General features: G+C 40.6%; 1 protein-coding gene across 1 annotated transcript in view; it reads left to right on the forward strand.

Annotated features, from left to right (window-relative positions):
* Window positions 1–17,376, forward strand: part of LOC127080912 (uncharacterized) — a 93,416-nt gene that overhangs the window by 39,093 nt on the left and 36,947 nt on the right. The gene's annotated exons all lie outside the window — the stretch shown is intronic.

Raw genomic sequence — 17,376 nt, forward strand, 5'->3', positions numbered from 1 at the left:
AAAATCTTACCCTGTTGGGGATCGTACCACCCTTGGGAGAGCACTGAGGATCTCCTAAGTATCCTTTCGTCATTGTGAATGTTCACTTTGTTTAAAAACAAATTATGAAAAATTTGATCGTTTAAAACAATGATATTTTCTTAATCAAAACATGCAAAACATTTGTTGAATAGAAACAGATAAGAGTGCCAATAATTGGATAAAAGGCTCAAATTTATTTGATAGAATGGTAGTCTGCGAATGGCAAGACTCCATAGATCTTTACAAATTTGAAATTGGTGATATATATTGGAAAAGGACTACATTGAACATAATGACCATTTCTCTACCAATTCTGAATCCGATGTATTTGAAGCTTCGGTTGACGACGAATGAACAAGAATCTCTGACGGATGACAGTTGTAGAACCAAGTCTTGTCAGGATGCAGTTACTTGCCAAATCCCTAATTTTTGCCTAGATTCCCCCAGAATGAGGTACTCAATCTAGCGGGATACATATTCATTTTTTTTTATGTCTCTAACTTTTGCCTGGACCGCCCTTTCAGGTTTTCAATCCACCGAGACGCTCATTTTTGCCTAAGCCGCCCTTTCGGGTTTTCAACTTAGCGAGTTATTCTGTTTTTTATTTTAGGTGAAGTATTTCTTGACTGCATCTGAATTCACAGGAAGAGTGAAATCCTCCCCATCCATAGTTGTAAGTATCAAGGCACCGCCTAAAAAGGCTCTCTTAACAACATACAGACCTTCATAGTTTGGAGTCCACTTGCCTCTGGAATCGGGCGCGAAAGACAAGACTTTCTTGAGCACAAGGTCACCTTCGCGGGACACACGAGGCTTGACCTTCTTATCAAAAGCTTTCTTCATCCTCTGCTGATATAACTGACCGTGGCACATGGCAGTCAATCTCTTTTCTTCTATCAAGTTCAGCTGGTCATAACGACTCTGAACCCATTCAGCATCAGTCAATTTGGCCTCCATCAAGACTCTCATTGATGGGATCTCCACCTCTACTGGGAGTACCGCCTCCATGCCATAAACAAGAGAGAAAGGGGTTGCCCCTGTTGAAGTGCGGACAGATGTACGATATCCATGCAAAGCAAATGGCAGCATCTCATGCCAATCTTTGTACGTAACAACCATCTTCTGGATAATTTTCTTGATATTCTTGTTAGCAGCTTCAACAGCCCCATTCATCTTAGGTCTGTAAGGAGAAGAATTATGATGTGCAATCTTGAATTCACTACACAACTCTTTCATCATTTTATTGTTCAAGTTAGATCCATTATCAGTAATGATCTTATCCGGCACACCGTAACGGCATATGAGTTGATTCTTGATAAACTTCACGACCACCTGCCTGGTCACATTTGCATATGACGCCGCTTCAACCCACTTGGTGAAGTAATCAATTGCTACAAGAATGAATCTGTGTCCAATGGACGCTTTCGGCTCTATCATGCCAATCATGTCAATTCCCCACATGGAGAAAGGCCATGGTGATGAAATCACGTTCAAAAGTGTCAGAGGAATATGAATCTTATCCGTGTAAATCTGACACTTATGGCATTTCTTCACATACTTGCAGCAGTCAGACTCCATTGTCAGCCAATAGTAGCCTTCTCTCAACATCTTTCTAGCCATGGCATGTCCATTAGAATGAGTACCAAATGAACCTTCATGGACCTCAGTCATTAATAGTGTAGGTGTTTAATTGGCTGCATTATATGGTAAAACACTAGCTGGATTCTAATGTCTTGACTGATGTCATGACATGGTGTGTATGTGTGACTGCATTGTAGGTTAGAATATCTAACTGTACTCCGATGTCTTGACTGATGTCATGACACACTTGAGTAGTTACTGCAGGATTAGCTAATACAGGATTTATTGAATGTCAAACTGGATGTTGTGACATTCATCCCTGTCAGCAGATACTAAGGAATAGAACAACTGGTGTTCTGTTAGAACTTAGTATTTATTTCCAGTCTGGTTATCAAGGAAATACCAGACCTGGCATAAGGCCTACTGACTGAATGTCAAACTGGATGCTATGACATTCATCATTGACAGCATATACTGAACAATAGACATAGTGGTGTTCTGCTATACTTCAGCATGTTTCTTAGTCTGTTCTTCAAGAGGATAACAGAACTGACTTAAGGCCAAATGTGTAAATGTCAAATTGGATACTTTGACATTTATTAATGTAAGTTGTTACTGTAGTATGGTCATTTTGGTCATATACAGGTCAGCAAAATTGTACAGTCTGTTTTCTGGAAAAAAAGACTTAGCATATGATCCTTGATGTCAAGCTGAATGTCGTGACATTCATTCCTGACAGCATATGCTATATTGTAGGTTGTTCAGTTTTCTGTTTCAGCTTTTTCTCAGGCTATTCTTCAGGGATTCAACAGCTTAGAGAAAATCCAGGAAATCAACAACCAAGCTACATTTAATGAACCTAACAAATAGCCTATTTGTTAGTAACCTAGATGTGGAATTTAGGGGAACTCGCGTGACCTTAAATTCAGGAGAATACAAGTGCAAAGGCCCAAGTACTGCAATATAAAAGGAAGTCGTTCCTTCATTCAGAACTGGGGATTTTGAGGCGTGAAGATTTAGGGTGTCCATCATACTTCACTGCTGTATTTTTGTGAGTCTTGTATTAGACGTATCTTGTAAGCCAAGCCATTATCACGTAGATGATTGCTTTGGCATAGGGTGTTCATTGAGTTGTAAGTGTTGTGTCGCTCAAAGCTTTTAAGCGTGAGTGCTGTGTATCTTGATTAAAGCTGTTAAGCACAATCAAGAGTTGTTTGAAGTGTGACTTCAAAATTGTCTTTAATATTGATTAAAGGTAGTAATCACTGAGGTGATTGGGGGGGAGTGAGTAGGAACTCTGATCTTAGAGTAAGATTGAAATTGCATTGGGTAGGGATTAAGTGAGGAGTTGTAAACGGGTGAGTTTAGCTTTGAATTAATACTACTGATAGTGGATTTCCTCCCTGGCTTGGTAGCCCCCAGATGTAGGTCATGTTGGACTGAACTGGGTAAACAATTACTTGTGTTATTTACTGCACTTACTTTTAAGTTCTGCATAATTCTTGTCTGTGCAGAATTGGATGTCATAACAACCCGTGTGACATCTAAAGTCTGATAACTAGAATTTCAATTGGCATCAGAGCAGGCACCCTGCCTGTTAAGTTCTGGGTGAGATCTAGGGAAGTTACTTTCTAGTACCATGGACAAGGATATAGGACACTCAAATAGACCACCCGTGTTGGATGGCTCTAACTATGATGACTGGAAGCCTCGTATGATAGCCTTCTTAAGGTCTCTAGATAGAAAAGTCTGGAGAGCTGTCAACAAAGGATGGGAACATCCAACAAAGACAGGTGAAGATGGAGTCAGTGTGCAGATTCCTGAAGAAGAGTGGGACAAGGAGCAAGAGGCATTAGCTCTTGGAAATTCCAAGGCCTTGAATGCATTGTTCAATGGAATCAGTAAGAACATCTTCAGGCTGGTGCACCACTGTGAACTAGCTAAGGAAGTTTGGGATACCCTCAAGGTAACTCATGAAGGTACTTCCAAGGTGAAGATGTCCAAACTTCAGATGCTGACCACCAAGTTTGAAAAATCTGAGGATGAAAGAGGATGAGACTATTCATGACTTTCACATGAATATTCTTGAAATTGCAAACACCTCTGGTGGACTAGGTGAGAAAATGGCTGAAGAGAAACTTGTAAGAAAGATTCTCAGGTCCTTGCCTAAGAGATTTGCTATGAAGGTCACAGCCATAGAGGAGGCGCAGGACATCTGCAATATGAAGGTGCATGAGCTAATTGGTTCTCTCCAAACCTTTGAAATGGGCTTGTGTGAGAATACTGAAAAGAAGAACAAAAGTGTAGCTTTTGTATCTAATGCTGAAGAGGAGTCAGAAGCAGGATACACTGGAGGTGATGAAAGCATATCAGAAGCCTTAGCCATGCTTGGGAGACAGTTCAACAAGTTCGTGAAGAAGATTGATCAAAGAGGTAGACCTAATGTCAAGAACATCCCGTATGACATTAATAAAAGATCAACTTCTGAAGAGAAGTTCAACCACGGCAAGGGAATCCAGTGTCATGGTTGTGAAGGGTATGGACACGTCAGAGCTGAATGCCCTACTTACCTCAAAATGCAAAATAAGGGGCTAGCTATCACATGGTCTGAAGGAGATTCTGAAAGTGAATCTGAAGGAGAATCTGCTAAACACGTCACTGCACTAACCAGTGTTTGTGCCACTGATGATGACTCAAGTGCAGATGACCTGACCTTTGATGAACTTGCTGCAGCTTATAAGAAGCTGTGTGTCACCAGTGCAGAAGTACGTGTACAAGGAGAAAAGCAGAAGAAACTCATCAAGGAGCTGGAAGATGAGAGACTGAAGCATCTGACGGCCATAGAGGATCTAAATGGTGAGATAACCCTGCTGACCTCCAAGCTGAATCAGATGACTAAATCCATCAGAATGATGAATAAAGGAACTGACACCTTGGAAGAGATCCTAAAGGTAGGACAGAAGTCTGGAACCACATCTGGTTTAGGCTTTGGGAAAAGATCCTCAGCTGAACGCAAACGCCCAAAGGCTAAAGTTCAGAAATCCAAAGGGAAGTCACATCCAATGTCTCAACATCGGGGAACCAGGATGACTAATCATCAGAAGAGGAAATTCCAGAAATGGAAATGTCACCACTGTGGTAGGCTTGGGCATATAAAAGCCTTCTGCTATAGGCTTCATGGTTACCCGAACCAAGTCCCTCATGTCAGACCTAAGCATAAGACATTTAGGCACCATGTCTCCAGCAAGAAGCGACAATGGTATGCTAGGCTAGCCCACACAGCTCTAAGAGCTTCTACCAAGGAAGACTGGTACTTTGACAGTGGATGCTCAAGACATATGACTGGTATGGAAAATCTATTGGCAGATATCCAACCTCACACTACCAGCTATGTGACCTTTGGTGATGGTGCTAAAGGAAAAATAAAAGGTGTGGGTAAGCTGGACTGCTCTGGAGTTCCAAAACTGAATAATGTGTTGTTAGTAAGAGGACTAACTGCAAACCTCATCAGCATAAGCCAGCTGTGTGATCAAGGGTTCTATGTTCAGTTTACTAAGGAGCTATGTATTGTGACGAATGGTGACAATCAGGAAGTTATGAGAGGATCTAGGTCCAAAGATAACTGTTACCTTTGGGAACCTAAAGTCTCAAACTTCTCCATAATATGCTCTTCAGTCAAGGAAGAACAGGAGGTGAAGCTGTGGCATAGACGCCTTGGACATCTCCACTTATGGGGAATGAAGAAGATCATATCCAAGGAAGCAGTCAGAGGAATACCAAAGCTGCTTATTGATGAAGGAAGAGTCTGTGGAGAATGCCAGGTGGGCAAGCAAACCAAGATGTCACATCCGAAGCTGGGACATCCTACTACTTCCAGAGTTCTGGAATTGCTGCACATGGACTTAATGGGACCTATGCAGGTTGAAAGTCTGGGGGGAAAGAGATATGCATACGTGGTGGTTGATGACCATTCCAGATACACGTGGATAAGTTTCATCAGAGAGAAGTCAGATACATTTGATGTCTTCAAAGACCTGTGCATCAGACTCCAAAGGGAAAAGGACAGTTGTGTTGTCTGAATTAGGAGTGATCATGGTACGGAATTCAAGAATTCCAAGTTTGATGAGTTTTGCTCGTCTGAAGGAATAAGTCATGAATTCTCTTCCCCTATAACTCCCCAGCAGAATGGGATAGTTGAAAGGAAAAATAGAACTATCCAAGAATCTGCCAGAGCTATGATTCATGCAAAGAAGCTCCCTATGCACTTTTGGGCTAAAGCTATGAATACCGCGTGCTATGTTCACAACAGATTCACCTTGAGAAAAGGAACCTCCTCCACTCTGTATGAAATATGGAAAGGCAGAAAACCCACTGTGAAGTACTTTCATATCTTTGGAAGTAAATGCTACATTCTCACAGATCGTGAACAGAGAAGGAAACTGGATCCCAAAAGTGATGAAGGTATATTTCTAGGATATTCCACTAACAGCAGGGCGTACAGAGTGTTCAACTACAGGACCAATGCTCTGATGGAATCCATAAATGTCATTGTGGATGATAAAGAGGAAGGAATCGATGTCATAAAGGATGTTGCAACATTCCCTGACAGTTCAACAGACATTCCAGTCAAGTCTGATGAAGTACAGGAACCTCCTCCTGAATGTGAAGTAGATGCAACCACCAAAATGCCATCTATCAGAATTCAGAAAGACCACCCTAAGGATCTTATCATAGGGGATCCCAATAGTGGTGTGACTACCAGGTCAAGGGGAATAAGCTCAAATTCCTGTTTTGTTTCCAAGGTTGATCCCAAGAATGTGAAAGAAGCCCTGACTGACGAATACTGGATCAATGCCATGCAAGAGGAACTTGAGCAGTTCAAAAGAAATGAAGTATGGGAGCTAGTTCCAAGACCTGAAGGGACCAACATCATTGGTACCAAGTGGGTCTACAAAAACAAGTCTGATGAGAAAGGAGTAATTACTAGGAATAAAGCAAGACTAGTAGCTCAAGGATACACTCAAGTTGAAGGGGTTGATTTTGATGAGACGTTTGCTCCTGTGGCTAGGCTTGAGTCCATCAGATTGCTGTTAGGTATAGCATGCATTCTGAATTTTAAACTGGTCCAAATGGATGTGAAGAGTGCATTCTTAAATGGCTACTTGAATGAAGAAGTCTATGTGGAACAACCTAAAGGGTTCTGTGATCCTAACCAACCTAAGCATGTATACAAGTTGAGGAAAGCCTTGTATGGGTTGAAGCAAGCACCTAGAGCATGGTATGAAAGGTTGACCGAATTTCTGACCTCAAATGGATACAGAAAAGGTGGAATAGATAAAACCTTGTTTGTGAAGGATGAAGACGGCAAAATCATGATTGCTCAAATCTATGTGGATGATATAATCTTTGGTGGTATGTCAGAACAAATGGTAACACATTTTGTTCAACAAATGCAATCTGAGTTTGAAATGAGTCTGGTTGGGGAACTAACCTACTTTCTTGGAATGCAAGTCAACCAAATGGAGGACTCTATGTTTCTCTCCCAAAGCAAGTATGCCAAAAACATAGTTAAGAAGTTTGGTATGGATAATGCTAGGCACAAGAGGACTCCTGCTCCTACTCATCTGAAGTTAACCAAAGATGATGGAGGGCCTAGTGTTGATCAATGCTTGTATAGAAGCATGATAGGCAGTCTACTATACCTAACTGCAAGTAGACCTGACATTTCTTATGCAGTTGGAGTGTGTGCTAGATACCAAGCAGAGCCTAAAGTGAGCCACTTGAATCAAGTCAAAAGGATTCTCAAGTAAATCAATGGGACTTGTGACTATGGGATGATGTACTCACATGGGTCTCAGCCTGTCCTATCTGGGTACTGTGATGCTGACTGGGCTGGGAGTGCTGATGACAGAAAAAGCACATCAGGAGGATGTTTCTTCTTGGGAGACAATCTCATATCTTGGTTCAGCAAGAAGCAGAATTGTGTATCTCTGTCCACTGCAGAGGCTGAATACATAGCTGCTGGAAGCAGTTGTTCCCAACTGGTCTGGATGAAACAGATGCTCACTGAGTACAATGTCACTCAAAATGTCATGACATTGTTCTGTGATAATCTCAGTGCCATCAATATTTCCAAGAATCCCATCCAACACAGCAGGACCAAGCATATTGACATTAGACATCACTTCATCAGAGATCTGGTGGAAGACAAGGTGATCACCTTGAAACATGTAGCCACTGAACTTCAACTGGCTGACATATTTACAAAGGCTCTGGATGCTACTCAGTTTGAAAACTTAAGGGGCAAACTGGGAATATGTCTCTCTGAGAACTTATAGCAACCACTGATGTTTAGGATGTATTGTTTAATATCTCTGCCTATTAAACAATTGGAACTATACTCTGATTGGTCAACAGATCATAGCTATGCCACTTGCAACAAGTGTGGCAACAAGAGGGTAAGGAGACACCCTAACGTGAGAAGGCCTATGCACCTGCAGGAATTCAAGGATGTTGTTCATGCAGGAGTGGTTCTGGATGTCAGAAACAAAGTCATGGCATCTGATATGGCTGTACCTACAGTAAAGCAAAAGTGGGTGATTACTTGATCAAAGCTGTGAAGCAAGATCAAGTGGGTGCTAACTTGGTTGAAACTGTGAAGTAAAACCAAGTCTGTAATTCTGTCATTTTTTTTCTGTTTATGTTGTTGGCTTTGGCAACATTTTTTACAAAAAGGGGGAGTAACAGGTGATACCCCAGACAACAGATTGGTCTGTTACAACAGATTCTCATAACAGATTCGAAGATTCCTTCCCCTGCAGCTGATGTGTGTTGAAGTTTTTATTTAACTTCTGTACCTCTGTATGTGTGCTGCAATTAGAAGTTTTTATTTAACTTCTGTATGTGTGCTGTTATGTGAAGTTTTACTTAACTTCCATGTGTGTGAGTGTGCTGCCACTCTGAGTGTATTAGCTAGGTCTATTTCCGGCTAGATGTGTGATTCCGCTGCTATGAACTCTGTTATGGGGATCAAAGTGTTTTAGCCAAAAATTTGCCAAAGGGGGAGTTTGTAGGTGTTTAATTGGCTGCATTATATGGTAAAACACTAGCTGGATTCTAATGTCTTGACTGATGTCATGACATGGTGTGTATGTGTGACTGCATTGTAGGTTAGAATATCTAACTGTACTCTGATGTCTTGACTGATGTCATGACACACTTGAGTAGTTACTGCAGGATTAGCTAATACAGGATTTATTGAATGTCAAACTGGATGTTGTGACATTCATCCCTGTCAGCAGATACTAAGGAATAGAACAGCTGGTGTTCTGTTAGAACTTAGTATTTATTTCCAGTCTGGTTATCAAGGAAATACCAGACCTGGCATAAGGCCTACTGACTGAATGTCAAACTGGATGCTATGACATTCATCATTGACAGCATATACTGAACAATAGACAGAGTGGTGTTCTGCTATACTTCAGCATGTTTCTTAGTCTGTTCTTCAAGAGGATAACAGAACTGACTTAAGGCCAAATGTGTAAATGTCAAATTGGATACTTTGACATTTATTAATGTAAGCTGTTACTGTAGTATGGTCATTTTGGTCATATACAGGTCAGCAAAATTGTACAGTCTGTTTTCTGGAAAAACAGACTTAGCATATGATCCTTGATGTCAAGCTGAATGTCGTGACATTCATTCCTGACAGCATATGTTATATTGTAGGTTGTTCAGTTTTCTGTTTCAGCTTTTTCTCAGGTTATTCTTCAGGGATTCAACAGCTTAGAGAAAATCCAGGAAATCAACAACCAAGCTACATTTAATGAACCTAACAAATAACCTATTTGTTAGTAACCTAGATGTGGAATTTAGGGGAACTCGCGTGACCTGAAATTCAGGAGAATACAAGTGCAAAGGCCCAAGTACTGCAATATAAAAGGAAGTCATTCCTTCATTCAGAACTGGGGATTTTGAGGCGTGAAGATTTAGGGTGTCCATCATACTTCACTGCTGTATTTTTGTGAGTCTTGTATTAGACGTATCTTGTAAGCCAAGCCATTATCACGTAGATGATTGCTTTGGCATAGGGTGTTCATTGAGTTGTAAGTGTTGTGTTGCTCAAAGCTTTTAAGCATGAGTGTTGTGTATCTTGATTAAAGCTGTTAAGCACAATCAAGAGTTGTTTGAAGTGTAACTTCAAAATTGTCTTTAATATTGATTAAAGGTAGTAATCACTGAGGTGATTGAGGGGGAGTGAGTAGGAACTCTGATCTTAGAGTAAGATTGAAATTGCATTGGGTAGGGATTAAGTGAGGAGTTGTAAACGGGTGAGTTTAGCTTTGAATTAATACTACTGATAGTGGATTTCCTCCCTGGCTTGGTAGCCCCCAGATGTAGGTCATGTTGGACTGAATTGGGTAAACAATTACTTGTGTTATTTACTGCACTTACTTTTAAGTTCTGCATAATTCTTGTCTGTGCAGAATTGGATGTCATAACAACCCGTGTGACATCTAAAGTCTGATAACTAGAATTTCAAATAGGCCCGCTTCGTGTCTATCCACGCATCTGAGCAGAACCATGTCAAAATTTCTCTTGTAAAGCACTTCGCCATTGAGGTAGAAATTGCCAGATAATCTCCTCAAAGTTTTCCTATCTTTCACAGATGCCCCAGGTGGGTAAACCTGATTCTGAAGGAAACATTTAATATCGTAATACCACGGCTTATCATCTTTTACTTCCTCAACTGCAAATACATGAGCTGGTCTATCCAAGCGCATCACGGTGATATGGGGAACTTCATTCCAATATTTATCCATAATCATTGAAGCTAGTGTAGCAAGGGCATCTGCCATCCGATTCTCATCTCGAGGAATATGATGGAAGTCAACCTCAGTGAAGAACGTTGAAATCCTCCTCGCATAATATCTATATGGAATGAGGCCAGGCTGATTCGTTTCCCATTCACCCTTAATCTGATTAACAACGAGGGCCGAATCACCATATACATCAAGATGCTTGATCCTTAGATCAATACATTCCTCCAATCCCATAATACAGGCCTCGTACTCAGCCATATTATTCGTGCATTTGAAAGTTAGCCTTGCTGTAAAAGGAATATGTGTGCCCTGAGGAGTAATAATCACTGCCCTAATACCATTTCCATATTGATTTACAGCGCCATCAAATACCATACTCCATCTGGAACCAGGCTCTGGCCCTTCATCAAGTGTAGGCTCATCGCAATCTTTCACTTTCAAATACATAATTTCCTCATCCGGGAAGTCATACTGAACTGACTGATAATCTTTAATAGGCTGATGTGCCAAATGGTCAGCCAAGATACTACCTTTAATAGCCTTCTGAGCTCGATACTCAATATCATACTCAGATAACAACATCTTCCAACGGGAAATTCTCCCTGTTAAAGCAGGCTTCTCGAAGATGTACTTGATTGGATCCATTCTGGATATCAACCAAGTCGTATGATTTATCATATACTGGCGTAAGCGCTTAGCAGCCCAAGCCAAAGCACATCATGTCTTTTCAAGCATTGAGTATCGAGACTCACAATCAGTGAACTTCTTACTCAGGTAGTAAATAGCATACTCCTTCTTCCCTGATTCGTCTTGCTGACCAAGGACACAACCCATCGAGTCTTCAAGAACAGTCAGATACATGATCAAAGGTCTTCCCTCTACAGGCGGAGACAGAATCGGAGGCTCAGACAGATATTCTTTAATACTGTCGAAAACTTTCTGGTAATCCTCGGTCCAATCATGGGACTGATCTTTCCGGAGGAGCTTGAATATAGGCGCACATGTGGCAGTCATATGGGATATGAATCTGGAGATATAATTCAAGCGGCCAAGAAAACCTCGGACTTGCTTCTCAGTTTTGGGCGCAGGCATCTCTTGTATTGCTTTGACCTTTGCAGGATCAACCTCAATACCTCTTTCACTAACAATGAAGCCCAATAACTTGCCAGAACGGACTCCAAATGTACACTTGTTGGGATTCAGACGAAGCTTGTACTTCCTCAAACGCTGAAAAAGCTTCAACAGGTGCTCTACATGTTCAACTTCCGTTCTTGACTTAGCAATCATATCGTCAACATATACCTCAATCTCCTTGTGCATCATATCATGAAACAAGGTGGTCATAGCTCGTTGATAAGTGGCTCCGGCATTCTTCAAACCGAAGGGCATCACTCGATAACAGAATGTTCCCTAAGGTGTGATGAATGTTGTCTTCTCCATATCCTCGGGTGCCATCTTAATCTGATTATATCCGGAAAATCCGTCCATAAACGAGAAGACATTGAATTTAGCTGTATTGTCTACCAACATATCAATATGTGGTAGAGGGAAATCATCTTTCGGACTAGCTTTATTCAAGTCTCTATAGTCCACACTGTCGCATTACGCGAAAAACCGGCGGGAAACGAAAACAACAGAGCCGCCACCGTGCGTTATTTATCCCAAAAGAGGGAAAGGAAACGCTCGAAGTAAACCTGGAAAAGACATGGTCTCGCGACCAAAGAGAATGGGATCGGGAGTCGGTTATGCGAAGGGAAGGTATTAGCACCCCTACGCATCCGTCGTACTCGACGGGATCCACGCACAAAAGGAAGAATAAAGGTTGCTAAAAACACTGCTAAAACAAACACACACTGGCTGAAAGAGACACAGGAAAGACAAAAGAAACTAACTCGGCAGGATAACGCATCCAGGTCCTACGTAGTCTATCAGGCATAGACATCAGAGTCGACGTAGTTCGGGACAGGGGGAAAACGTGCTCGCTAGGATGTCGCATCCTATGCATACGTATCTTCTCGGACTAGAGAAGAATCAGAGCACTCGTAGCTCGGCTAACGCACGCCAAACAAAACCACACAGGAAACCGACTGCCAATCGCTGGACTTATGTCAGACTCCACACAAACAGGAAAACCTGGAAACCGAATGCCAATCGCTGGACTTACATCAGACTCCGAACCAAACAAACACACACGGGAAACCAAATGCCAATCGTTGGACTTACATCGGACTCCAAGCACACAACAACAATAGGATACAAAATGCCAATCGCTGGTCTTACATCCATCTCCTAACACACACAAAGACAAAACAAAAAGGGCGCCCGAAGAGATCAGCTCATCTCATGCCTACGTACCTCATCTGGTATGAGGATCAGGGCGACGTAGTTCCCCTACGCAGGGACAAAGGACTAGCCTAACCAGATACAAAGGGAGACACAAACTACTAGGTAGACTACGACTCGAGCCTAGAAGTTGTCATGCATCATTGCCCTATGTTAAGGTTGCTATCTAACTTGCACAGGAAGCAAGCTAACCTAAACATGACTTGCACAGGAAGCAAGCCAAACTAACCCTAACTTGCACAGGAAGCAAGCTAAACTAAAAAAAACACAAACACACAAGCACAAATAGCACACACTATATGCAATCAGTTGGCTCAATCAAGGTTAGGTTTTAGTCGAGGGGTCATATCAACCCCGACAAACAAACCACTGTAACAGGGTGATGTTAGCTCTTAACCCTAACATTGAGAGTTAGGGTGAAGCAGATGAACTAGGAAGTGAGGGGTGTGCCTCACAGCTCTTATCCCTGGCCTGGGAGAGCTTTTAGACAGATAAAAGTGTGGGTTCAGAAAGTTGGAACCCTTCTACACTTATGACTGACTCAACATGGATCTTGGGTTAATATCCACAATGCATCGACACCAGGTGTGTGAGCAAAGGGATGACTCAACTGAATAGCAGGAGATGGATTGCACATCTCTTTTATCTGCCAATTGCCTCATAGAGGGCTTGGATATGTACAGGGACAAATATAAACAATCACAAGCATTGCCTCTTAAGGAGGACTTCAGACAGGTGCCTGGCCAAATAACAGACCAGGTCTTCCAGACTACATGCAGTTAGAGACATTATACCTCAATGCTCAAGCTATCAAGCAAAGCAAAAGCAAGTTCACAAAGGAACTATAGCAACTAAGGTACCTGAAAACAATCCAACATAATCAGTACACAACTCAAACAAAAGTCAAACAGACAATGGTCAACAGTCAATTGTACATAAACAGACAGACAAGCATCAATGCACACAGGTGCAAGCCACAAAGCTTAAGTACAAGTCTCAAAGCCTACAAAATAAACTCAAGATTAGTCATCAACAAGCAATGGATCAACTCCAAATGAGTGAATATCATCAAGCATGGCAATTGTGCTTTTTCAACCTGAAACAAAGCTCAAATGTGAGAGGCTAACCACTAGGACAAGGCCTAGGGTCAAAATGGGAGCAATAAACCAAAACAGAACATGAAAATTATCAAGAATCAAGATTAATCAAATAAGAAACAAATCCAAGTGGTCTCATATTCATATCATCAACCAATTTCATTTCATAAAGCATTTAGTACAAAACATGTAAATTGAAAGCTCATAGAACCAAACAGAATGAATCAATCCACATCAACTCAAAAACAATTCAATACATCTCAAGAAAAAACATGGCTAAACAGCATCCATCAAAGGTTCATCACACCAAAATTCAAGTCATTTGGATAAGGGGAAGCATGTCAAATAAAATCCATAAGGCAAGGCAAGGCAAAACAAGCTCATACAAGGCACAAAATCATACATCAACTTCATACAAGCACAAAACAGAATTGGTACAAGATAAATGCATCAAACCAAAGCCAAGACAAGCTTCAAGGTGTCTAGAATACATGTGCAAAATTTTAAGTCCATCCAATAAACATCAAGAATTTCCCAAATCATCTAAGATCATGACTCACAAAACGTCCACAAATGGTCAAACAGAAAAGAAATTCTCAAACAAATTGGAAATGCACTCAAAAATTCTAAAAAACTTCACACTCAAACTTAACATCCAGAAGAGTCAACATGCAAAAAATCAGATTAATTGAAGTTAATATGGCATGGTAATGAAAATCCACAAGTTGGACAAGAAATGGTGTGACACACATTGTCACACCTACATTCAACAGAGCATATCTCATCAACCAGAAATGATAAAATCACAAACTAAATGCCAAAATGTCAATTAAGATCTCTAGTTTACACATGAAAAATTTCAGCTCCATTGGATTAATCATCATCATTTCACAACCAAAATAGCAAGCAAGGTGCAAGGAATGACATGCAAACATAAACCCTAGGCCACATTAAAATCCAAACGTGCACAATTTTTGTAAAAATAATAAAAAAAAAAGTAGAGATCTTGAGGATCATTGTGGAAAAAATCTCATCTCATTTGGACAAATATTTTAGGAGTTATGAATTTTTGAATGATTGAAAAAAATAAAAAATGAATGAGTGAAGTGGTATGAACATGTATAGCATAAGTGAAATAAATGAAATGGCCAAATATGAAACTGCTGGAGCCCGGACTCGAACCACGTTGGTTTTCAAACCTGGCGCTACTTAAGTGAAACGCCGCGTTTCACTTAAGTTCTGTGAAGCGCGCTCAGCCACTCATTTAGCCACGCTGAATAATCCAACCAATACATGGCCAGCAACAGGAAATTTCATGCAAGCACGCGGGGAAAGGGATCAAATGCTATTCTGGAAACACAAACCCTAATGTTCTTCATGTGTTCATCAACCTTCATACACTCAAGAACAAAGTTGCACAGAAATTCACAAACGATACATCATTAGCTTCATCTTTCCAAGCACATTACTAATCTAACATCAATTCAAACTAATTTTCACTAACAATCTTGGATCGAGCAAAAGAAGTTTTGAACATCAATCTTATATTCAACATAACTTGCTCAATTCTTGATGAAAATACACGATATAAAGCTCAGCACACTCAGCAATAAAGGATCTACAAGATGCACATGATTATTTCAAGAATGGTGACATTCGAAATTTTACCTTCAAGCAATTGCAGAACTGGATTCGGTTGTTTTAAGCCTTGTAAGGTCCAAACAGCAGCTCTCCAATGCTCAAGTAGATGAATGGATGAAGGAATGTTGCTCAGTTGTGCTTAATGCAGCTCAAATCCTCACTTGCCATTGATGAAGCTTGCTTTGACAGTTCCAAACCAGCTCGAAAATCCTTGAATACTTGCTTCAATCCAGCTCCATTATGATTGTGGATGATGATTTGGTCGAGGAAATAGCAATGGATTCAAAGAAATTTGCAGAAAAAGTGAGAGAGCAAAAAATGAAGATTATGCAATTTGATCTAGATCTGAAAAAAAGATGTGTTAATCCTGAAATCTGCTAGGGTTTCACTTATATATCATCTGTTAACCAAGTTCTTAATCATGTTTAGGCATTTGGTAAGTGGAATTAGTGAAAACAAGTGTTTATGCAAAATTGATATTTCCACCTCTATGCATGGTATGAATGGAACAGTACACGAAAATGGGCCTAAATCCACTCAAAATTCTGTTTGTAAGCCAATGGAAGTGTTGCCAAGTGTAAACAATGCATTATTTTAAGATTTGAAAATTCCATCCAAAAAATCAAGTGAAAAATCAAAAAAATATGTGATGGAAATACATGGTTTATGATGCATGATTTGAATAGTGTATGTTAAGACATGAATGTTGCAAAAAATCCCACTCCATTTGGCCTTTTGGTTCAAAAGTTATGCACTTGTGAAGTTCAAGTTTTCTTGGCAAAGATTGATCCATAACTTCTCAACCACACATGAGAAATTCATGTTCTTGGGCTTTTTGGAAATGGGAGAGCAAGATCTTCAACTTTCATGTTAGACAAAATTTCATTTGGAGCTTTCTTGATGATGTAAACTTGAGGAGAAAACCTTTCCATTTTTGGCAATTTGAAATTACAGGTCACCTGCTATTTTTGGAAACTTTTCATCTGACCACAAATTTTTCAATGTTGATGTTTGAAATGTCAAATGAGACTTGTATGGACATGAATGAGGCCTCTTTAACCATCTCCCACCTTCAAATCCATGATTTCATGCACAGTTGACTTTGGTTGACTTTCTAGGGTTTCAGATGAAATTCAGCTTGACTGTTGAGCTTTGATCATCCAATCCTTGGCCAAACCACTTCATTATGATCCCTAGGTCACATCAACTTGTTGAACCAACCCTAGGGCTTTGCTTCAATAGGAAATGCACTTGCTTGCTTGCTTAACTGGATCTCCTGACCGGTCTTGACTGATGACTTGCACTTGGGCAATGGACAATGCAATGCTATGCAGTGAACAATGTAATGTTAATGACCTAATCATGAAAATGTATGTACAAAATGGGAGGTGCAAATTTGAAGTGCTACACACACACATCCAGACTTTTCCATCTTTCTTAGGCACGAGCACAATATTGGCCACCCATTGAGGATATGTAGAAGTCACCAGAAACCCGGCATCAATTTGCTTCTGAACCTCCTCTTTGATCTTTACTGCCATATCAGGATGAGTTCTTCTGAGTTTCTGCTTCACAGGCACGCACTCAGGCTTCAAGGGTAGGAAATGTTGCACAATATCTGTATCTAGATCTAGCATGTCTTCATATGACCAGGAAAAGACGTCAACATATTCTCGTAGCAACTTAATCAACCCCTTCTTAACAGATTCTTCCAGAAGTTCCCCAATCTTTACCTCTCGCACACAATCTTCAGACCCCAAGTTGACTGTTTCCAGATTCTCAAGATGCGGCTGAATGATCTTCTCTTCATGCTCAAGTAGACGGGTAATCTCATCAGGAATCTCTTCAATATCATCTTCCTCTGCCTCGAA

Source organism: Lathyrus oleraceus, chromosome 5 (genome assembly GCF_024323335.1).
Source record: "Lathyrus oleraceus cultivar Zhongwan6 chromosome 5, CAAS_Psat_ZW6_1.0, whole genome shotgun sequence".
Classification (NCBI taxonomy): domain Eukaryota; kingdom Viridiplantae; phylum Streptophyta; class Magnoliopsida; order Fabales; family Fabaceae; genus Lathyrus; species Lathyrus oleraceus.